The following is a 19,113-nucleotide window of genomic DNA, read 5'->3' as shown; positions in this document are numbered from 1 at the left end:
AAATTTGCACAGTTGTGGAAAAATCACATCAAAAACTATATAATTTATATCCTGATCCCATAGAGATAGCAGCAGTATACACAGAGAGCTGGAGGGGAGGAGTATAACCACTATACATCCTGATCCCATAGAGACAGCAGTAGCAGTATACAGATAGGGCTGGAGGGGAGAGGTATAACTACTATATATCCTGATCCCATAGAGATAGCAGCAGTATACAGATGGAGCTGGAGGGATGGTGTATAAGTACTATATACCCTAATCCCATGGAGATAGTAGCAGTATACAAATAGACCTGGAGGGGAGGAATATAACTACTATATAACCTTATCCCATAGAGATAGCAGCAGTATACACAGAGAGCTGGAGGGGAGGAGTATAACCACTATACATCCTGATCCCATAGAGACAGCAGTAGCAGTATACAGATAGGGCTGGAGGGGAGAGGTATAACTACTATATATCCTGATCCTATAGAGATAGCAGCAGTATACAGATAGAGCTGGAATGGAGAGGTACATATTTAGCTATAGATATTCTGATCCTATAGAGAGAAGCAGTATACAGATAGAGCTGGAGGGGAGAGGTATTGCTACATATATAGCTAAAGATATTCTGATCCTATAGAGAGAGAAGCAGTATACAGATAGAGCTGGGCAGGGAGGGGTTTGTGAGATGTCGGTAGGGATTTGATGTCCTGTAGATCACAGGTAATCACCTGACCCAGGAGTGACCACGGTTTCTGTGGTTCAGACTGGTGATCACATGACCTAGTTACAGTAATGAACCACATGGATGCAGCTGTGCTGGAATGAAACAGATGGCGCTGTAGGGCTAGTGATGGTGAGTGTGCATGATATGGACAAATAAAACAAAACCCTGGATTGCTTCTTTAAAGAGTAGGTACCTGTAGGTGGCACTAGAGAGTTTTCTTTCTTCTGGAGGATAGCTAATTTATTAAATAAAAAGTACAAAGGAACATACATTTACGTGGCGATCTGATCCGTTTAGATGAAAGTGTAGCCGGCCTTTATAGCCGACACAAGTGCTCTCCAGATCAGTGACATACAGGAGACCATGCACAGGACGTGGTGGGTTTTTTCTTTCTGTCTTAATAAATAACAGATATTCGGCTGTTCTGACATCTGTTATTGATATACGAAAAGCTTAACAACTCCATATACTATTAGACTATTTTCATATAGAAGTGTCCCGGTCCCATCATCTCCCAACACTACACAGATGTGTATGATCCACCAGACCAGATTTGCACCAAAATTTACACTATTTGGTACAAATTTATGTTTAGTGTTTAAAGGGGTACTCCGCTGCCCCAGCGTTTAGAACATTTTGTTCCGAATGCTTGGAGTGGGCGGCAGGGTTGTGACGTCACGGCCACACCCCCTCAATGCAAGCCTATGGGAGGGGGTGTGATGGCAGTCACACCCCCTCCCATAGACTTGCATTGAGGGGATGTGGTGTAATGTCACAGGGGCGTGGCAGTGACATCATGACCCCGCCCCCCACCCCCCAGGGTTCTAAACGAACATCAGGTGCTGCACATTGATCATCCCAGCGGCAGGACCCCCGTGATCAGACATCTTACCCCTAGCCTTTGGATATGGGATAAGATGTCTATGGGCGGGGTACCCCTTTAAGAAAATCTGCAACAATTAATCAATGTTATCGATATAAATCCATAATGGAAATCCTTGTCGTCAATTTCCACCATAGCTTTCATTGGTTGCTAGGGGGCGTTGCCTAGTAACATAGTATACCTATTGTTACTCCTTTCCCTGCCTTTTAACCCCTCAGTCTGCCCCTAAATGTCCCCTCCATCTCCCCTTACCCTCCAGTGCCTTTTTGAAGATGCTGTTGACCTGCACTAAGGCCTACCTCCAGCACTGAGACCGCGGCCTACCTCCTGCTCTGAGACCGCGGCCTACCTCCAGCACTGAGACCGCGGCCTACCTCCAGCACTGAGACCGCGGCCTACCTCCTGCTCTGAGACCGCGGCCTACCTCCAGCACTGAGACCGCGGCCTACCTCCAGCACTGAGACCGCGGCCTACCTCCAGCACTGAGACCGCGGCCTACCTCCAGCACTGAGACCGCGGCCTACCTCCAGCACTGAGACCGCGGCCAACCTCCAGCACTGAGACCGCGGCCTACCTCCAGCACTGAGACCGCGGCCTACCTCCAGCACTGAGACCGCGGCCTACCTCCAGCACTGAGACCGCGGGCCTACCTCCAGCACTGAGACCGCGGGCCTACCTCCAGCACTGAGACCGCGGGCCTACCTCCAGCACTGAGACCGCGGCCTACCTCCAGCACTGAGACAGCGGCCTACCTCCAGCACTGAGACCGCGGCCTACCTCCAGCACTGTGACCGTGGCCTACCTCCAGCATTGAGACCGCGGCCTACCTCCAGCACTGAGACCGCGGCCTACCTCCAGCACTGAGACCGCGGCCTACCTCCAGCACTGAGACCGCGGCCTACCTCCAGCACTGTGACCGCGGCCTACCTCCAGCACTGAGACCGCGGCCTACCTCCAGCACTGAGACCACGGCCTACCTCCAGCACTGAGACCGCGGGCCTACCTCCAGCACTGAGATTGCGGGCCTACCTCCAGCACTGAGACCGCGGCCTACCTCCAGCACTGAGACCGCGGCCTACCTCCAGCACTGAGACCGCGGCCTACCTCCAGCACTGAGACAGCGGCCTACCTCCAGCACTGAGACAGCGGCCTACCTCCAGCACTGAGACCGCGGCCTACCTCCAGCACTGAGACCGCGGCCTACCTCCAGCACTGAGACCGCGGGCCTACCTCCAGCACTGAGACCGCGGGCCTACCTCCAGCACTGAGACCGCGGGCCTACCTCCAGCACTGAGACCGCGGGCCTACCTCCAGCACTGAGACCGCGGCCTACCTCCAGCACTGAGACCTCTCCCGGCAGCGAGGCTCATGGGTTAACCCTTTTTTCTCCTGTTAACTCTTCAGGTGGCGTCCCTTCGCTCTTACCCTCTGCTAACCCTCCAGGGGCTGTTCTTTCACTCTTACCCTCTGTTAACTCCTTAGGTGCTGTCCCTTCTCTCTACCCCCCCCCCCTGTTATCTTTTCACAATGCGTTCCCCACTTCCTTTAGTTAACCTTTCCTTGACCCCTTAATCCCATTTTTCTAAAATTCCTATTAATAAATTAATCAAACCAATGATCGATTGATTATACAGATGATTCTTAGTTGGGGCTCTAGTTTTAAGGGTCATTGCACACTTGCTAAGTTCTGTCAGCAGATCTGCTCCACACAGAATTGGGATTCATTTTGTGTGTAAATTGCAGGGGTTAATTTTCACTGCAGATTCAATACCTATTGACAAATGGGCATTTTCAGGGAAGATTTCGCGTCAGAAGTTCTGCTACAGAAGTTTTATAGTGTGGACTGAGGAGCAGAATCCCACTGAAATGGATGGGATTCTGCCACAAGTGGATTGCGTGTTACAAACAGAATATCTATAGTGTGCATGGGCTCTTACTGAAGACGTTGGGGGAGATTTAGGAAAACCCGTCCAGAGGAAAAGTTGCTGAGTTGCCCATAACAACCAATCAGATCACTTCTTTCACTTTTGAAGAGGACTGTGAGAAATGAAAGAAGCGATCTGATTGGTTGCTATGGGCAACTGGGCAACTTTTCCTCTGGACGGGTTTTGATAAATCTCCCCCATTGTCTGCAGCATATCTGTCCCGTGTGTATTGAGCCTTAGTCAAGGGAAATTTCTCTGGGTCTTTAGCATAAGCTGATTATTAGGACTAATGTAGGATCGGGAGAAGCAAAGTCTTGAATTAGCTCTGTCTGACTCCATCTCTCCACCCAATGATCAGAGGTGCTGTACCACCATCCCATCTTGTTGGGTCCCAGCCTCTAGTGCACTGTTCCTCCAAACTGCAGACCTCTATATGTTGCAGAACTACAACTATAAGCATGCTGGGAGTTGTAGTTTTGCAACATCTGGAGGTCCACAGTTTGGAGACCACTGTGTCACTGGCACTGGACGTTCTCCGAAAAAAATCAAAAGAACAGCAGGGGCACCAGAGCAACTAAAAAATATCTAGCCACAGGAGCATTTTTCTTAAATAATTTGAATTAGATACCTATTATGTTTCGCACAATCTAACAGTATTTTAACGAGGTTGCCATGACGATTGGGGGAAGATATTCTCAACCACTTGTGGGCCAAACACTGCCAAAAAACTGGAAAGGGCCATCTCAGTTGTTTTGATGTCTTTTCATCAGAACAATTGGGTGCTATATAAACAACGGCTCCTTACATTGCTCTCTTTCCATAAGCGTCAACATACCCATTCGAGCAGGTAGATAGTTTTGAGAGCCTCTAAAGCCATTGGTGAGATTATTGCCCGATGGTGAAGCATGGTTCATCACCCCTAGACCTCTTATCCCCTATTCAAAGCATAGGATAAATGTCTGATCGCAGGGGTCCCGCTACCGGGGACCTCCATGATCTTGGCTGTGGCACCCCAGACATCCAGTGCACGGAGCAAACTTTGGTCCGTGTCTGATGACTGGCAATGCGGGGAGGAGGCTTGTGACGTCAAGGCCATGCCCCGATTGTGATGTCACGGCTACGTCCCTTCCGTAGATTTGCATTGAGGGGAAGTGACCATGGTGTCACGAGCGGGGTGCGGCCGTGACATCACGAACCTCCGGCGCTGCACCCGACGCTCTAAACAAACGGATAGGGGATAAAATGTCTAGGGGCAGAGTACCCCTTTAATACAACCTGTCAACCACTTTAGAAGTCTACTAAGAATGTGCTTAATTCCATCTTATACTTGGCTCGTGGCGCTCCATAACTCGTGGCTCTCCTTGGCTTGTGGGGCTCCATTACTTGTGGCGCTCCATTACTCGTGGCTCTCCTTGGCTCGTGGCGCTCCATTACTCGTGGCTCTCCTTGGCTTGTGGGGCTCCATTACTTGTGGCGCTCCATTACTCGTGGCTCTCCTTGGCTTGTGGCGCTCCATTACTTGTGGCTCTCCTTGGTTTGTGGCGCTCCATTACTCGTGGCTCTCCTTGGCTTGTGGCGCTCCATTACTTGTGGCTCTCCTTGGCTTGTGGGGCTCCATTACTTGTGGCGCTCCATTACTCGTGGCTCTCCTTGGCTTGTGGGGCTCCATTACTTGTGGCGCTCCATTACTCGTGGCTCTCCTTGGCTTGTGGCGCTCCATTACTTGTGGCTCTCCTTGGCTTGTGGCGCTCCATTACTCGTGGCTCTCCTTGGCTTGTGGCGCTCCATTACTCGTGGCTCTCCTTGGCTTGTGGGGCTCCATTACTAGTGGCGCTCCATTTCTCGTGGCTCTCCTTGGCTTGTGGGGCTCCATTACTTGTGGTGCTCCATTACTCGTGGCTCTCCTTGGCTTGTGGCCACTCTTGGCTTTGGAAACCTAATCCATGAAGCTCCGGAAGTCTCATAATGGCTATTAAATGACAATCCAATCCATAAAGCTCCTGGCCTACTAAGCTGCATCTTTACCTGTATCCTGCAATTTAGTGTCTAAGACACTTAAAGATTTTGGTATTCTGGCAATTAATTTTGGAAAAATGTTATTTAATTTTTATGGTCATTTCATTAAAACTCAATCGAGAAAAGCTTGTAGCACACAAGTCTCATTCTAGCCATTCTGTGGAAACTGAACTCATGAAGCTCCTGACCCTATTATGGTTACTCAATGGAAAGCGAAGTTCCTGGCACCAAGTCTCTTTATGGAAATGACTTCCTGAATGAGTCTGGCATTTCATTAGTAAGTTCTGAGAATATTTACAAGTGTCGGTCACGTGGATTTTCATGGTGCTCTTTTGTGAAAATGTCCCATATGTGTCATTCGAAGAATCGATAATGCGAAATATCTAGTAAATATGTACGCGGAGCATCTGTCTGTTAGAAGACAGGTGCTGGTACTGTGTGAACTCTCCTGGAAACCGTTCTGGGTTAGACATGTGATGACATGGCAATTGGACACGGGGCCAGAGTCTATTAAAAAGACTGGTTCTCTTTGAGGGCTCTATAAAGTGCTTTGTGTGCAATGTGCTGATGTTCATTAATACTCAGTGTTTATTGGGATATTCCAGATTTGTAGGGCCAAAAAAAAAAAAGATTACCTTGTAAATATCTCCTGTGAACTATTTACAAGGTAAGTATATGGGGAAAGCAGATGCGGAGAGCTGTTTGTTTTTGCAATCGCGCAGCTGCTTTTCCACAAAGTCGAAGATTTTTTTTTTTTTTTTTTATAAAACTACTTCCCTCCTGTCTTATTTTTGAGGCCGGGGCTGCGTGGTTGTCTCGATCGCATTTGAAAAGCGGGAATGGTGGCATCTGATTCTGTTGTGTTGGTAGTTCTGCCAGCCTTGGGGGCACCTGGGCACGCGGTTAAAGGGTTGTGAAGATCAGTCTAAAAGAAATGTTAGACCACAAAGACAGTATCAGGCAAATTGAGGTGTTTATAAAAAACTAAAAAACAACAATCCAGTGAGAAAATCCTCCCCATCTACTGTGTCTGACAAGGGAATACAACCCATATACAAGTCATGGCCGTAAATGTCGGCACCTCTGAAATTTTTCAAGAAAATGACGTATTTCTCACAGGAAAGGATTGCAGAAACACATGTTTTTCTATACACATGTTTATTCCCTTTGTGTGTATTGGAACTAAACCAAAAAAGGAGGAAAAAAAGCAAATTGGACATAATGTCAAACCAAACTCTAAAAATTGTCTGGACAAAATTATTGGCACCCTTTCAAAATTGTGGATTGTAGGTTACAAGTCCATCTCCAGAGATCTAGATTTGCCTTTGTCCACAGTGCACAACATGATCAAGAAGTTTGCAACCCATGGCACTGTAGCTAATCTTCCTGGGAGTGGATGGAAGAGAAAAATTTATGAAAGGTGTCACCGCAGGATAGTCCGGATGGTGGATAAGCAGCCCCAAACAAGTTCCAAAGATATTCAAGCTGTCCTGCAGGCTCAAGGAGCATCAGTGTCACGTTCAATAGTTTTGATTCAAAATTTTAAACAGAAAGTACAGAGTCAAACAAAGGATCCGGGGAGCATCAGTGTCAGCACGAACTATCCGTCGATATTTAAATGGCATGAAACGCTATGGCAGGAGACCCAGGAGGACCCCACTGCTGACACAGAGACATAAAAAAGCAAGACTACATTTTGTTAAAATGAACTTGACTAACCAAATTCCTTCTGTGAAAACTTCTTGTGGACAGATGAGACCAAGATTGAGCTTTTTGGTAAAGCACATCATTCTACTGTTTACCGAAAATGGTATGAGGCCTACAAAGAAGAGACTACAGTACCTACCTTGTTTTGCTGCCTCTGGCACTGGGTGCTTGAATGTGTACAAGGCTTCATGAAATCTGAGGATTACCAACGGATTTTGGGTCGCACTGTACAGCCCAGTGTCAGAAAGATGGGTTTGCATCAGAGATCTTGGGTCTTCCAGCAGGAAGAACATCAAAAAGCCCCCAGAAATGGATGGTAACAAAGCGCTGGAGAGTTCTGAAGTGGCAGCAATGAGTCCAGATCTAAATTCTATTGAACACCTGTAGAGAGATCTTAAAATTACTGTTGGGAAAAGGCGCCTTCCAATAAGAGAGACCTGGAGCAGTTTGCAAAGGAAGAGTGGTCCAACATTCCGGCTGAGAGGTGTAAGAAGCTTATTGATGGTTATAGGAAGTGACTGATTTCAGTTATTTTTTCCAAAGGGTGTGCAACCAAATATTAAGTTAAGGCTGCCAATAATTTTGTCCAGACCATTTTTGGAGTTTGGTGACATTATGTCCAATTTGCTTTTTTTCTCCATTTTTTTGGTTTAGTTCCAATACACACAAAGGAAATAAACACGTGTTACTGCAATCCTTTTCTGTGAGAAATTCTTTATTTTCTTGAAAGATTTCAGGGGTGCCAACATTTACGGCCATGACTGTAAATACCAGCTATCGCTTCACATGTTCACACGATGGAATTTCTGTACAGAATTCTGCACAGAGATTCCGCAGCTGCAGAGTCCTATTGATTGTCAATGGGATTCTGCTGCATTGTTAAAAAAACAGAATTTACAGAAATTCAAATTCCAGTGTCTGCAGAAAGAATAGACAAGTCTATTTTTTCTGCCGACTCTGCACGGAAATGCATCACCGTGTTTCTCCGAAAATAAGAATGGGTCTTATATTAACCCCTTAACGACGCAGGACGTATATTTACGTCCTGCGCCGGCTCCCGCGATATGAAGCGGCCGGCACCCGCGGCTAATACCACACATCACCGATCGCAGCGATGTGCGGTATTAACCCTTTAGAAGCGGCGGTCAAAGCTGACCGCCGCTTCTAAAGCGAAAGTGAAAGTGACCCGGCTGCTCAGTCGGGCTGTTCGGGACTGCCGCGGTGAAATCGCGGCGTCCCGAACAGCTGACAGGACACCGGGAGGGCCCTTACCTGCCTCCTCGGTGTCCGATTGGCGAATGACTGCTCCGTGCCTGAGATCCAGGCAGGAGCAGTCAAGCGCCGATAACACTGATCACAGGCGTGTTAATACACGCCTGTGATCTGTGTAAAAGATCAGTGTGTGCAGTGTTATAGGTCCCTATGGGACCTCTAACACTGAAAAAAAAATGTAAAAAAAAAGTGTTAATAAAGGTCATTTAACCCCTTCCCTAATAAAAGTTTGAATCACCCCCCTTCTCCCATAAAAAAAATAAAACAGTGTAAAAAAAATAAAAACAAACATATGTGGTATCGCCGCGTGCGTAAATGTCCGAACTATAAAAATATATAATTAATTAAACCATACGGTCAATGGCGTACGCGCAAAAAATGCGGCCATTACTGTGGTGGCCAGGGGGGGGGGCGGCGCTCCGCTGTCAGGGGAATGTCTGCACAGAGATTTTCTTTGGGGACATTCCCCAGTGTGAACATAGCCTTAGTATTCTATAAACGGCTACTCCGTCGCTAGACATCTTATCCCCTATTTATTTTTTGTACAATACTACTGTATTGCCAATAAAAAAAGTTAAACGTAAAATTCCGATTTTGACCAGAATTGTGAATTGACTGGCATCATTATGGAAATTCCCTTCTCTCCCCGATACATGTGCTTGGCATGACAACAAAGCAGCACTGGCATAGTTACCATGGGAAAAGCCACCATGCCAACTTTATTCGTTGGTGGCCCTTAACAGCTCTGCTTCATAGTCTCCTTAAAGGGGTACTCCACTGGCCAGTGTTCGGAACATTTAGTTCCGAATGCTGTGTGCGCGCTGCGGGGGTCGGCTAAGCCCCCTCGTGACATCATGCCCCCTCAATTCAAGTCTATGGGAGGGGACGTGACATCACAAGGTGGCTTGACCGACCCCCCAAGCCCCCCCCCCCCCCGCAGCACGCACACAGCGTTCGAAACTAAATGTTCCAGTGGAGTATCCCTTTGGAGGTCTTCAGTATTTAGCAAAAGCGGTCTGATTTCCATGAATTAGTCCTATGAAGATTGTACCAGTAGATGACCTTACTACTTACTGGAAACTTGAACTTTAAAAAAAAAAAAAAAATTATTTTAAATTTTCACTTCCCCCACCCCCAATCTACATTCCTGTCGGTGAATTTACACTTCTAGTCATCTTACATTGTACTCCTTAAATCCAGATGTGAAATTGTTTATACAGCGCTACCTGCTGCAGGAAATCTAATGCCCCCGGCTGTTGAGTCTCATTGGCTGGTAGCCATCTACGGGGATATTGATGAGTAGAACAGTAGCTATAAATGCTCTGGAATCCAGCTGCCCCTTCTATGAGGTGAATGTTATAAAAACGCGGGATCCTGGGCCGCCTGGCCGTATTATGAAATCCCGTTAGTTGATATTAAATGGCTGGATCCAAGCGCTTACGAATGAGGAATCTATCACCTACTCCTGATTATTTTCCAGTCCATGATTCCTATGAGCCAGGCCTACTACGTACCACCTATAATACTGGAGTGTTCTTATAATAATAACAACTCTTTATTTATATAGCGCAGCGCACACAGATTCTGCAGCGCTGTACACTCAAATTGGTCCCTGTCCCTATCAGTATGTTTTGAAGTGTGGGAGGAAACTGGAGGAAACCCACGCAAACACGGAGAGAACATACAAACTCTTTGCAGATGTTGTGCTTGGTGGGATTTGAACCCAGGACCCCAGCACTGCAAGGCAACAGTGCTAACCAATAGGCACCAGGGTGCAACTGCTATCTCTACCCCCTATAACTATGACAATGCTATGGGAAAACATATTTTTATTGTAACTCTCTTGTTTGGATCTGCCAGTGAGCAGTCAAAATGAAGCTGATCCCTGGAAAAACTATTATTACAAATTATTGTGTAAGGAAATAAAATGGGTAGTAACATTAGACACCATGACACCGAATGGACTAAATGAATATCTGAGTTTCTCTTCTTTTTTCATAGTATATGATGGGGTATTTATTTTATTGTTTCTTTTTGGATTACAGATCCCGTGACCAGGCATAGGTCAATAGGTCATACAACTGGTTAACATATTTGATGAGGGCAATACCCAGTTGAATGATGTAGATACTAATATAAGAGAAGATCAGATAAAGCTAAAAGTTTTGTTAAAGAAACGGATAAATGTCTGGTGGAATAAGGCCAGTCTAGAAAATTATTTACAGAAGAATATTATTCCTAGAGGACTTTGTGTCCAATTGTTTCCTGCATTTCCTGTTGAGGATCCCCATTTTGGAACTAGGTGGGAAGAATCTTGCAAAGTTTGTTCTAGAACTTTTCTGGAATTGCTCTTGGATTGGATAAGAAATCTTTAGACCAGCTTTAAGGGGAAATTGATAAATTGAAGGAATCTTTGAGAAGAAAGTTACTTTCTGATTGTTTGGTGGCAATTGAAACGGAGTTGAATACTGAATTCAAGAAGTGGGAAGGAGAGATTCAGGCTCAAAAAGTCAGAAAATTCAAATGTGATCAGACTGATTATTCCAATAACGCTGTATATAAATGGCAGAGATTGGGAGGTGGGTGACCACCATCATGCTCCTCCTCCTCATTAGGGGACCGTTTTTTAGACAGGTGAATGCACAAGATGGGTGGGGAAGAAGAAGGTGGCGACCTATCAGTTATGACTAGGAACCAAAGGACTCGATACCAGAAAGATCCGGTTCGCAATGCCACCCAAGGCCAGAAGGAGGCGTTAAAGGTAATAAATCTATCTAAACACCAATTCACTGATGATCAGATACAAGTATTATCTAAAGGTCTAACTTTTTCCCCCCACTCATGATTTTAACTACTTTGAGGCTGTCAAGGACTTACATTTTATTTTCCCATATGGTAATCCAGCGGAGACATTTTGTTAAGACTTCAGATGGTGATTCTATGACCACTGCTACAAATGGTGAATATGACGCCTTGGCAGCTTTGGAGGAGTTATGGAGGGAAGCCCAGGGTTTGGATGCAGACCCTGTCCTGGAGCATGTACGGAAAATATCCACGGTGTATCCTGCGTTGTACCTATGTCCACAGGTTGAGATATTTGTGCGAATGGTGACCAATGAATTTAAACAGTTACGCAATGGTTATGGGGATAATTTGTCCAGAGGTGAGCGACAAGCATTAAGCGAATTAAGAGCTATAAAAGTGATCTATAAGCCTGCGGACAAGGGGGGTAATGTGGTGATATGGGCGTGCAATTTGTATCAAAGAGAGGTGAGACGCCATTTGTCTGATACTCTCAAAAGAATTGGAGTCCATATTGTATAGGGCAGTGGAGTTAGGTACAATATCTAAGAGGACATATGAGGGTTCAGCATCCTAGGGTACCCACCCTGTATCTCCTGCCCAAAATACATAAAGATGTACTTTGCCCCCCGGGAAGGCCCATCATTTCGGGGGTAGGAAGTTTGACTGAGGTGACCTGTCAATTTTTGGATTTTTTGAAGCCATTGGTTGAGTCCTTGCCGTCGTATGTTCGTGATTCAATGGACATACTTAAATGTTTTGAAGGATTAATTCTGGAGCAGGATATGTTGATAGTGACCAGTGACGTTGAGTGACTCTACACCTCCATTGCACATGATGAAGAACTGCGGGCATGCAGGTTCTCTCTCAGTACCAGTAATCTCACTTTTGAGTTATTACTTGAGTTATTGAAATTTGTTTTGAGGCACAATTTTTTTGTTTTTCAGGACAAGTATTATTTACAGTTGCGTGGTACTGTAACCGAAAAAAAACTTTCCTCAAGGGCTCAAGTAGAATAATTCATAAATAAGGGGGGGGGGGGGGGGGTGTTTTAATTATTCACTGAAAGAGCAACTGAAACAACAACCTACAAGTGTGGAGAACCACACAGCAAAATTATGAATATACCCCAATTAAAAATAACTTGTAACAAATTTAATCATGTATAAAAATAATTTTATTATAATATATCTGTTTAAAAAAAATACATGTGTATATATATATATATATATATATATATATATATATATACATATATATAAATGTAGAAAACACAGAATCAATTCATAAAAAGGAGATATCAGAATAAAAATACATAGGTATAAAAAAAGAAAAAAAAATGAATAAAATGTAAGGTGGATACTTACCACTTGTCTTCCCTTATCTTGTGCATGCAAAACCCCGTGTATATTAACTTATTTATATGTATCATACCAGCTTGAAGAAGCGCCGTTGCCGGCGTGAAACAGTCTGTCCTGGTGTACTCTCCCCGCCTCCCTCCTTCCACCCGCTTGTTACCTGGCATGCTGAATTAAAGCCACGTTGCCCCTGGTGAGTGCAGCCTCTTCATTCTGTGTTGTATTCATTCTGCTCCGTACGGACTTTGCACCACTGCTGTTGGCACACCTACAGGGATCACACGTGCACTCCACTATAGCTTTGTAATACTGACGCTGTAGCCCTAATCTTGCTGTTTCTGGGCCGCCTTTCCTCTCGTGCTGCATAGACGCAGTAGTATTGATTTTCTAGATTTGAATGTTGGTTGATGGTAATGGAGAAGTTTTGATGGACATACACAGGAAGGACACCTCGGACAACTCCTACTTTATGGCTAACTCATTTTACCCTTCTCACATTGTGAAAGCTATACCACAGGGACAAATGATAAGAGCTAGGAGGATTTGTTCCAATGACGACTTATTTGATAAACAGGCTGTTGATATGGTTGAACGGGTTTGATCAGGGAGGATACCCCCAGATGACCCTTATCCAGGATTGGATTGGGGTTAGGCAGATGAACAGACAGACCCTTATGTCTAAGAAGAAAATGGAGGAGAGTGGTGAGACTGGTAAAATAAGATTTATTTTTTGGTTTAACAAGCAGTGGTCGGGATTGTGTAACATCTTAGCCCGCCACTGGGGTATTTTGATGAGTGACCCTAGATTAAGGGAAGTCTTACCCTCTAAACCCCTGATGACCCCTAGGCGTGCCCTAATTTGAGGGATATTCTTGTAAAGAGCCATTATGTCAGCCCGATCCCAAGACAACAACTGTTGGGTTTCAAAGGACTACCATGGGGCAATTATGCATGTGGCAGATGTGGTGCTTGCACGGTAATGGAGAGAACACATGAATTTACCAACCAAGCAGGAACACAACAGTACCGCATAGTACATCATATTACATGTGCCACCTCGGCTGTGATATGTTGCCCATGTGGCAAAATATATGTTGGGATGACGACTAGAACACTAACATACGTTATGGAACACATCCAAAATAGTAAGAATTGGATTGGGTGGATCAAGGTGGGATGAGGGGCAAACCTTTGACACGACATTTCAAAACCAAATATCAATCCAATTGGCGACTTCTTAGAGTAAACGGTATCGATCAGGTGTACATGGGAAGCAGAGGGGGTGACCACACAAAGACATTATTGTGTAAGGAAACAAAATGGATAGCAACATTAGAAACAATGACACTGAATTGGCTAAACGAATATCTGAGTTACTCTTCTTTTTTATAGTATATGATTGGGTATTTATTTTATTTTGTTTCTTTATAGATTTTTGCTACATAAATATCCAGTATGCCGTGAGGGAGGACATTTTCTTGGATACATGACAGGATGATGTATTTTGAATATCTATGAAAACATCGGAATAACATCACTGACAGTCGAATGAACCTCAATACCATCTCTGATAGTATAAGGACATCATGGAGTACTATTTACGCAATTGGAGGGACTTTTTGGGTTTATATAGTAGATTAATCATCCAATATGGTTTTATGTACTGGTGACGTGGGGTGGTGGTGTGTGTGTGTGGGGGTGCATGTGGAGGTGTGTGAGGTGGGCATTTTGGGATGGGGTTATAGTGTGGGGTAGTGGAGGGGTGGGACACACTTGTTATGGACTATGTCCATTCTGAACTAATGACACATTGGTACATGGGATGTACACACATTATCATAATATTGTTGCCTTACTATGAATTAGGGATATATGTATATTGGAGCAACATCTTATTATTCACTGGGTGTGGGGGTAGTTTAGGGATGGGGCTGGGGAGGGTAGTCACGTGTTGGGAGTTATAAGGATTACCAATTACCATATGTATTAACACATTATGGATAGAATAGGGGTGTATATATTATGGGTAATTATGGGTAGTATGGAGCTTTTAATAGGAAATAAGATGAAGGTTGTAGGAGGGGAGACGTAATTGTGGTAATTATGACTGTGGTTAGTATAACCATTCTGTTTGGGAATTAGCATAGGCACTTGGGTTTAGCTAAGGATTATAACACTAGGGAATCATGTTGAGGATATTTGAATGTATATTGGCACTAAACATGTGATAGGGTCTCTTTGGTTGGTAACCGATATATTGAAAATGGAGATGTTCTATGTCACCAATTGTATATATGCATCAATAAAATGATGGTGAGATGTATATTATATGTATGGGTATTTATACTGTTTTGTATTGGTTATATAGTATGAATATATACTTTAGAGTTTGTGAGGTTTAGTATTATAAACCTCATGGCATTTTGATTGTATTATTACAAAGTAATTGTTATGGGAACGATGCAATGCTGTATAAATATACACTGCTCAAAAAAAATAAAGGGAACACTGAGATAACACATCCTAGATCTGAATGAATGAACTAATCGTATGAAATACTTTCGTCTTTACATAGTTGAATGCGCTGACAACAAAATCACACAAAAATTATCAATGGAAATCAAATGTATCAACCCATGGAGGTCTGGATATGGAGTCACACTCAAAATCACAGTGGAAAACCCCACTACAGGCTGATCCAACTTTATGTAATGTCCTTAATACAAGTCACAATGAGGCTCAGTAGTGTGTGTGGCCTCCACGTGCCCGTGTGACCTCCCTACAATGCCTGGGCATGATCCTGAGGAAGAGACTCGAAACATGTGTATGGGTGCAGCAGGGTACACCCTCAACTACCAATGTCCCAAATAGGTAAATATGAGTGATCATTTTTTATACAGCATTGTATTGTTTCAATTTGACTCTTAATGTACTTTGGGTACTGGTGTATTGGTATACATTGATGGGTGATCCCTATTGTTGTTGGGGTATATGTGTTTTAAGGGTGGGATGTTTTTAGGGGTGGGGTCCTTGTCTTTTTGTACTGTTGGTATATAATCAAAGTTGGAATTGTTAGTCAGTTTTGTAGGTCTTTATTGTATGTTATCTGACATAATGCTGGTTGTAGGTTGAAAAAGTCTACAAAAAATGCCTACAGAGAATAGATGGTATCAGAGCTGGACCATGGAAAGAAAGAATGCACTATGGAAAGAAGATGCACTATGGGAAAAAGACAAAACGGGAAAGGCAGCATGATGGTCAATGTTCTGCTACTGTGACATGTACCACCTACCTAACCATTGTACAGACCAGCCGGACCTCTAATGGCAGTGGACTCTTACAGCAGGATAGTGCCCATAGTGTGAAAAAATGGATAATAACTTACAGGCCTATAAAACCAGGGCCAGTACTGCCTATAGGCAACATAGGCAGCTGCCTAGAACACCCTCTTGATGGGGGCGCCATTCTGTCCACTGTAAGAAAGTTAATAGCCAGTCAGCATCCGAAGCACCCGCCCAGCCAGCACCACCATCGCACCCTGACCCCACCATAATAATCTGCATTCATCAGCCTGCTGGAGGAGCGCAGCAGTGCCACCTCCGAGGCCAGACTGGCAGGTCAGGTCCGTCCAGCATCCTGACATCGGGCGCTCCTCCATACATCCGCCCCATGAGGAGGAGGTTTGTTACAGTGTGTCACCCCAATAGAAAGGTGGGGCATGTCAAAGGGCAGAGCCAATGGGCGGGGTCAAGGGGCTTTCGCCTAGGGTGGCAAAAATCCTTGCACCAGGGCTGTATAAAATTGAATGTTGAGAAAAAAAATTCCAGTTACCCTAATGTCCCAGGACTAATTAATTTTTGAAGAACACTCTTCTTGGTGGCCAAGTATCAAATCCATACAGTGTATATTTTTCCCATAAGCTTAGGTTGCATGAAGTGGTGGTGTATTTTGCACATCTAGTTATACTTTGTAAATTTCTAATCAGTTTGTGCTTGAAATAGTTCACAATCTTCTTGGAATTTACCTGGAATTTTTGACCCCATATAAAGAATCTGGACCTGTGTACTGTCTCAATATCTTGTGTTCCTCCACCGCATGTTTTTCCAGCCCTCACCATGTTTTAATTTGAGAGGTCAAGAGGTACAGGGAATAAGTATTGGACACGTCACCATTTTTCTTAGTAAATTTATTTCCAGGTGCTATTCACATGAAATGTTCACCAGATGTTGGTAACAACCCAAGTAATCCATACATACAAAGAAACCAAAACAAATAAGATCAGAAAGGGGGAAAAGTATTGAACACACTTACTGATATTTATTTAAAGGGGTACAAACTGTCCCGAACACTGTAGCCGGCGCCGAGAGCTCGTGACGTCGTGGCCCGCCCCCTCAATGCAAGTCTATGGGAGGGACGTGACAGCCTGAGGGGGCCAGGGCTATTACGTCACGAGCTCCCGGCGCTAGCTCCAGCGTTCAGAACAGTTTGTTCCAAACGCTGAGCAGCAGAGTACCCCTTTAATACTTCAAGATGCCTCCTGTATGGAGAAACTAGTCACATGCATTGCTCTGGGGGGATTTTGTCCCATTCTTCCACACAGTCTTCAAATCTTAAAGGTTCCGCGGGCCTCTTCTATGAATCAGGATTTTTAGTTCTTTCCCTAGATTCTCAATAGGATATAGGTCATGTGAATGGCTGGGCCATTCCAGCAGCTTTATTTTCATTCTGTGAAACCATTTCAGAGTTTCCTTGGCTGTGTGTTTGGGATAATTCTCCTTCTGCAACGTCCGTCCTCATTTCATCTTTTTCATCCTGGTAGATGGCAGCAGATTTTTGTCAAGAATGTCTCGGTAAATCCTTCTTTCAATTATGTGAAGTTTGCCAGAACCATTGGCTGAAAAGTCGCCCCCCACCATGATGTTCCCATGTCCAGACTTCACTATTGGTGTTTTTAGGCTGATGTGCAGGGCCATTTCTCTTCCAAATATGGTGTGTATTATGGTCTCCAAATAGTTCCATTTTGCTCTCATCTGACCTCACTATGGGGAGGGGTATTCAGTGGTGTATGTGAACGTCTTTTTACCTCATTAATTCATGTGGTGGAAACTGTGTACCTGCGCCAAATTTATTTCATGGTGCAGGGCAAGTGATAAATCTGGTGCTGATCACATTTCTTACCTCAGTACACCATTTTGTATGTTACCCCTCTGCGACTTTTTATCCCGTGCAACAAAATGTTTTTTACAATGATGTTTGCAGTCAGTTTGTAAGTCAAGTCAGGGCTGGTGTAGACTTGCGCCTAAGTCTACACCAGCCCCAGTTGCGACAAACTGAAAAGTCGCACATCATAGATTCGTTACTAGACTTGTGCACAAGAACATTTTTTGTTTCATTTCGTTTTTTCGTTTTGGATAACATTTTCGGTTCGGTAATATTTTCGGATACATTCGGTATTCGGGGGTTCGGTTTGATTTTTCGGTATTCGGGTTTTTTATTTTCTTTCGGATACATTTGGTATTCGGGTAAATCTTTTTTAAGCAGGCTGTCTGGGCATGCTGGGAGTTGCAGTTTTGCAACAGCTGGAGGCACACTTTGGCAAACATGCGCAAAGCTTTTTAATTCATTTTCAAATTCCGCTCGCTTTTTCCAGAAATGGGTTAGTAGGTCAATGACATGCATAGTAATTGCCATGGGAACATTTTTCATTCATAAAACCACAGACTTAATTGGATAATTGCCGTGTAGAACGTTGGGACCCCAAACATTCTAAAAGGCAATTATCCAATTAAGTCTGCGGATTTATGAATAAAAAATGTTCCCACGGCAATTACTATGCATTTCATTGACCTATACTAACCCAGTTCAGAAAAGAGTGAGGGATATTTAAAAATGAAAGTAGTTGGAACATAGCGCATGTTTGCCAACCACCCAGGGTGTCTCCAGCTGTTGCAAAACTGCAACTCCCAGCATGCCTAGACAGCCTTTGGCTGTCAGGGCATGCTGGGTGGGTGTTGTAGTTTTGCAACAACTGGAGGCACCCTGGTAACAGTAACAGTCAGAAACAGTGTGCAGCGCAACAGTGTTAGCGCAAGGACCAATAAAAAAATTAGAATGAATTCTTTACTTTCGTTTACGGATAATGAATGCATTCGTTATTTTGCTATTCGTATTATCGTGGCTATTCGGGAATGTTCAAAATATGTTTTTGTGCATTCGGATCGGTCCGAATGCCCGAAAAAGGTAAAATTCGGTAAATTAGACATTCATGCCAAAACGAATTGCACAAGTCTATTCGTTACTACTGCATGATCTCGACTGAAATCCCCACTTGGTTTGTTCCTTTAAAAAATCCTTCTAAAGCAAAAGTCGCAATGAAAGGTCTCAAAACAGCATCTGAGGCAAACTTTGTGACAAATGTTCTCCATAAAACCAGGGT

The 19,113-nt window shown here is 44.2% G+C and overlaps 1 long non-coding RNA gene across 1 annotated transcript; it reads left to right on the top strand.

The window, feature by feature from the left end:
* The first annotated feature begins 5,611 nt into the window (after positions 1 to 5,611).
* On the top strand, positions 5,612 to 14,347 carry LOC130363072 (uncharacterized). The gene is made up of 3 exons (XR_008891715.1): positions 5,612 to 5,815; positions 10,563 to 11,278; positions 14,109 to 14,347. It is a non-coding gene; the product is annotated as an uncharacterized LOC130363072 (long non-coding RNA).
* The last annotated feature ends 4,766 nt before the right edge of the window (positions 14,348 to 19,113 follow it).

Source organism: Hyla sarda, chromosome 3 (assembly GCF_029499605.1).
Source record: "Hyla sarda isolate aHylSar1 chromosome 3, aHylSar1.hap1, whole genome shotgun sequence".
NCBI lineage: Eukaryota > Metazoa > Chordata > Amphibia > Anura > Hylidae > Hyla > Hyla sarda.
The sequence above is the reverse complement of the archived record's forward strand: the minus strand, read 5'-3'. Positions and strand labels throughout refer to the sequence as shown.